Consider the following 6,000-nt stretch of genomic DNA (forward strand, 5'->3'; position numbering starts at 1 on the left):
GCCAACCGCACCAGCATATGGTCTCACAAGGGGTCTGAGGATCTCATCTCGGTACCTAATGGCAGTCAGGCTACCTCTGGCGAGCACATGGGGGGCTGTGCGGCCCTCCAAAGAAATGCCACCCCACACCATTACTGACCCAATGCCAAACCGGTCATGTTGGAGGATGTTGCAGGCAGCAGAACGTTCTCCACGGCGTCTCCAGACTCTGTCACATCTGTCACATGTGCTCAGTGTGAACCTGCTTTCATCTGTGAAGAGCACAGGGCGCCAGTGGCGAATTTGCCAATCTTGGTGTTCTCTGGCAAATGCCAAACGTCCTGCACGGTGTTGGGCTGTAAGCACAACCCCCACCTGTGGACGTTGGGCCGTCATATCACCCTCATGGAGTCTGTTTCTGACCGTTTAAGCAGACACATGCACATTTGTGGCCTGCTGGAGGTCATTTTGCAGGGCTCTGGCAGTGCTCCTCCTGTTCCTCCTTACACAAAGGCGGAGTTGCTGGTGGGTTGTTGCCCTCCTACGGCCTCCTCCACGTCTCCTGATGTACTGGCCTGTCTCCTGGTAGCGCCTCCATGCTCTGGACACTACGCTGACAGACACAGCAAACCTTCTTGCCACAGCTCGCATTGATGTGCCATCCTGGATAAGCTGCACTACCTGAGCCACTTGTGTGGGTTGTAGACTCCGTCTCATGCTACCACTAGAGTGAAAGCACCGGCAGCATTCAAAAGTGACCAAAACATCAGTCAGGAAACATAGGAACTGAGAAGTGGTCTGTGGTCACCACCTGCAGAACCACTCCTTTATTGGGGGTGTCTTGCTAATTGCCTATAATTTCCACCTGTTGTCTATCCCATTTGCACAACAGCATGTGAAATTGATTGTCACTCAGTGTTGCTTCCTAAGTGGACAGTTTGATTTTACAGAAGTGTGATTGACTTGGAGTTACATTGTGTTGTTTAAGTGTTCCCTTTATTTTTTTGAGCAGTGTATATATATATATATATACACTGCTCAAAAAAATAAAGGGAACACTTAAACAACACAATGTAACTCCAAGTCAATCACACTTCTGTGAAATCAAACTGTCCACTTAGGAAGCAACACTGAGTGACAATCAATTTCACATGCTGTTGTGCAAATGGGATAGACAACAGGTGGAAATTATAGGCAATTAGCAAGACACCCCAATAAAGGAGTGGTTCTGGAGTGGTAACCACAGACCACTTCTCAGTTCCTATGCTTCCTGGCTGATGTTTTGGTCACTTTTGAATGCTGGTGGTGCTTTCACTCTAGTGGTAGCATGAGACGGAGTCTACAACCTACACAAGTGGCTCAGGTAGTGCAGCTTATCCAGGATGGCACATCAATGCGAGCTGTGGCAAGAAGGTTTGCTGTGTCTGTCAGCGTAGTGTCCAGAGCATGGAGGCGCTACCAGGAGACAGGCCAGTACATCAGGAGACGTGGAGGAGGCCGTAAGAGGGCAACAACCCAGCAGCAGGACCGCTACCTCTGCCTTTGTGCAAGGAGGAACAGGAGGAGCACTGCCAGAGCCCTGCAAAATGACCTCCAGCAGGCCACAAATGTGCATGTGTCTGCTCAAACGGTCAGAAACAGACTCCATGAGGGTGATATGAGGGCCCGACGTCCACAGGTGGGGGTTGTGCTTACAGGCCAACACCGTGCAGGACGTTTGGCATTTGCCAGAGAACACCAAGATTGGCAAATTCGCCACTGGCGCCCTGTGCTCTTCACAGATGAAAGCAGGTTCACACTGAGCACATGTGACAGATGTGACAGAGTCTGGAGACGCCGTGGAGAACGTTCTGCTGCCTGCAACATCCTCCAGCATGACCGGTTTGGCATTGGGTCAGTAATGGTGTGGGGTGGCATTTCTTTGGAGGGACGCACAGCCCTCCATGTGCTCGCCAGAGGTAGCCTGACTGCCATTAGGTACCGAGATGAGATCCTCAGACCCCTTGTGAGACCATATGCTGGTGCGGTTGGCCCTGGGTTCCTCCTAATGCAAGACAATGCTAGACCTCATGTGGCTGGAGTGTGTCAGCAATTCCTGCAAGACGAAGGCATTGATGCTATGGACTGGCCTGCCCGTTCCCCAGACCTGAATCCAATTGAGCACATCTGGGACATCATGTCTCGCTCTATCCACCAACGTCACGTTGCACCACAGACTGTCCAGGAGTTGGCAGATGCTTTAGTCCAGTTCTGGGAGGAGATCCCTCAGGAGACCGTCCGCCACCTCATCAGGAGCATGCACAGGCGTTGTAAGGAGGTCATACAGGCACGCGGAGGCCACACACACTACTGAGCCTCATTTTGACTTGTTTTAAGGAAATTACATCAAAGTTGGATCAGCCTAAATGTGTTTTTCCACTTTAATTTTGAGTGTGACTCCAAATCCAGACCTCCATGGGTTAAAAATTTGATTTCCATTTTTTTATTTTTGTGTGATTTTGTTGTCAGCACATTCAACTATGTAAAGAACAAAGTATTTCAGAAGAATATTTAATTAACTCAGATCTAGGATGTGTTATTTTTGTGTTCCCTTTATTTTTTTGAGCAGTGTATATATATATATACACTGGATTTGATCCTTGTTGGGTTCCCACCCCATAAATAATAGATAAAATAAACTCCAGCACCAAATGCAATTTGGTGTTTATTTAATAGTTATTGCGGCTGCGGTAGTGAGATTTCAGCCGCATGGCCTTCTTCAGACTGCAGCAAATAGATAACATAAATACAATTGTTTAGTACATGAGAGCATAGTGAAGTAGAACAAATAATATAAGTTATACATCTCCAGTTATGAATATAATCATATCCATAATAAAAATAGGCACATCACAAGATGGAGAGGAGTTATAGATGAAGCGTCAGTTAAATTGTTGACCAATAAGAATCCGGTAATTCCCATTTTCTATGTCTTACCAGAGATACATAAAGATCTCCAAAATCCACTAGGCCGCCCAATAGTCCACTAATTCTATCCTGTCACCCCTGTCAATCTTCCTAGAAAAAATCCTAACACCTTATATCAAAACTACAAGGTCCTTCTTATTAGACACATCTTTCCTGGAAACTAAATTCACTCTCTACCAACACATTCTTGGTTACGTGGGATGTTACAAGTTTGTACACCTCTATACATCACCAGAAAGGACTAAGAGCGACACACAAACTCCTGAGCAGGGCTGGATGGCATCCTGACGTAATAGGGTACTTTCACACTTGTGTTGTTGGATTCCGTCAGGCAGTTCAGTCGCCGGACCTGCCTGCCGGATGCAGCTATCTGTATGCAAACGGATACCATTTGTAGACTGTTCCGGATGCGGATCCGTCTCACAAATGCATTGCAATACCGGATCCGTCTCTCCGGTTGTCATCCAGAAAAACGGATCCGGTATTTATTTTTTGCACATTTTTAAAGGTCTGCGCATACGCAGACTGCAAAACCGGATCTGTTTTTCCGGAACACTTGGGTCCGGATCTGGCATTAATGCATTGAAATGGAAAATAATGCCAGATCCGGCATTCCGGCAAGTGTTCCGGAGTTTTGGACGGAGAGAATACCGCAGCATGCTGCGGTATTTTCTCCGTCCAAAAACCGTACAGTGAACTGAAGAAATCCTGATGTATACTGAACAGATTGCTCTCCATTCAGAATGCATTAGGATAAAACTGATCAGTTTTTTTCCGGTATTGAGCCCCTAGGACGGAACTCAATACCGGAAAAGTTTAATGCAAGTGTGAAAGTACAGATAGCATTGTGTATGTAACTCCTTGAAGTAGTTCTTTCCCAGAACTTCTTCATGTTCCAAGATAACTTTTACTTGCAGAAATAGGGGACAGCCATGGTATCGAATGTAGCACCCCCTTATGCTAATTGTTACATGGCTGATTTTGAGGATACGTACCTTCACCCGGACATCGATTCAATACACACGTCATCTGTGGAAACGTTATATAGACAATATCTTCTGTATATGGAACGGCACATTAGACACATTAACGGAATTTCAATTCTGTCTACCCGGAACTCCAATTTACTATACATTCTGACCCAACATCCACTAACTTTCTGGACATAGTAGTCACAAAGGATGAACAGGGATATCTCTCCACAGACTTATACAGAAAGCCTACCGCCTGCAACAACCTATTACACTTCTCTAGCTTTCATCACATCCCACTAAAATATTACTTCCTAATTCTCAGTTCCAGAGAATTCGTAGGATAGTACAGTATGGCCACAAACAAGCCCAAAGACTAGATGAAATAAAACACAGTTTCCTGGAGAGAGGCTATCCACACAACTTACTTAATCCCAAAGTCCATCAGAAACCTCCGTCTACATCAGCTTCCAAAAGAATCCCATTTATGCACACATTCCATCCATGTGTGAGGAAAGTTCAGAATATCATGGGGGACGCTGGCATTTACTAAAGAGAACATATCCTACCGTCGAAGAGTTTAATAACCTTGTATTGATCTGTAATAGATGGCCGAAAAAACTTTAGAGACCTATTGGTAATAGCAGACGTAGGGTTCGCATCAAGTATCCCTAGACAACTTTTCCTACGCATCCAAAAGAAGGGAACTTTCCCATGTCTCCATTGCCTACAGTGTTCCAACGTAAAAAAAGGCCGTAATATTTTTCATCCGCAATCAGGGAAATCCTTTCCAATACACGAGTTTTTCAGACTATGTCGTGTATCTTCTCAAATGCCCTTGCGTCAAGTTTGCGTCGGTGAGACACCTCAAACTATTCGTAACTGAATCTGTCAACACAAATCAAGTATCAGAAGGAAAAACATATTACTCCCAGTCCCAGCACATTTTCATCAAGCTGCACATAACATTGCCCAATTAAAATTTCAGGTTATTGAGCATGCTACGATTTCCCAACGAGGTGGTGACAGGATAAGGCAGCTTAAACTTAGAGAGGCATACTGGATTCACAGACTGGAGAGTCTGGAACCAAAGGGACTGAACAGAGAATATGAGATACAATGTCTACTCTAATTATTTGTATGGTTGAATTTATATATCAATAGGTTTATTCTATACCGTATATTAATATGTTTATCCTTTTTTCTCCCACAGGCCTATTGACCGGCCATTACCCCACTAGTGCCGCATACTAATGTATCCTTACTAGCATCAGGGTAATTTTCCACCTATTTTTCCCTCACTAGCTGACTTTTCCTCCATCTGTTCCATCTCTGTTTCTTTTCAATTTTCTTTTTTCAATTTTCATTTCCTCTTTATATCTTTCCTATATCCCCTTTTTATTTTTATCACTTATAATTTTTTGTGCATTTTTATTTTAATTTTATTTAATCTCCACCTTTATCCTGATTGTTCTTCTTATTTGAGGTCCTCTACATCTTCTTCCCCTGCATTATTTAAATTTTAAACTTTTTAGTTTTGCTACCTTTTCTAATACCATTCCATTGACTTCTCTACTACCTATCTGTATCCATTTATCCTTCCATTCCCTCTGCGTTTTCTGTACTGATTGACACACATTAAACACATTTCCACTGAGGAAGGGGCCTGTTACCCCGAAACGCGTATGGTAAAGACAGTGAGGGAACATCAAGGAACAACATTTGGAAATCGTCTGTTTTCAACTTTTCAACTTTCTAATTTGAAAACCCCGCCTGGAAATTCAAGTCATCTGACCGCTCCAGCCAACCCCGTGGGACGCCACAGGTCCTGGAAGGTCAAAGCAGAGCAAAGAAATCACACTGCTATCCAGGCAAGGGTGTAAACCCCATAGACTTTACCGATAGGTCCTGGAAGCTTAAAGCACCGCATCTGACAAACTGGTGCACAAACGGGCCGAACACAGGAGGGGTAAAGTACTCTATATATCCTATACAAAGTATAGCATTGGATTACTGCAACTTGTCAAAATCTGGGGATGATATTGATCTCTTTGGACATTGCTCCATTGAACATTGTGCTCTC

General features: G+C 44.3%; 1 long non-coding RNA gene across 1 annotated transcript in view; it reads left to right on the top strand.

Annotated features, from left to right (window-relative positions):
* Window positions 1–5,559, top strand: part of LOC120980799 — a 28,806-nt gene extending 23,247 nt beyond the window's left edge. The window contains exon 3 of the long non-coding RNA XR_005774580.1: window positions 5,131–5,559. This is a non-coding gene — a long non-coding RNA (uncharacterized LOC120980799). The remainder of the gene's footprint in view (window positions 1–5,130) is intronic.
* Window positions 5,560–6,000: the final 441 nt, after the last annotated feature.

Source organism: Bufo bufo, chromosome 10 (genome assembly GCF_905171765.1).
Source record: "Bufo bufo chromosome 10, aBufBuf1.1, whole genome shotgun sequence".
Classification (NCBI taxonomy): domain Eukaryota; kingdom Metazoa; phylum Chordata; class Amphibia; order Anura; family Bufonidae; genus Bufo; species Bufo bufo.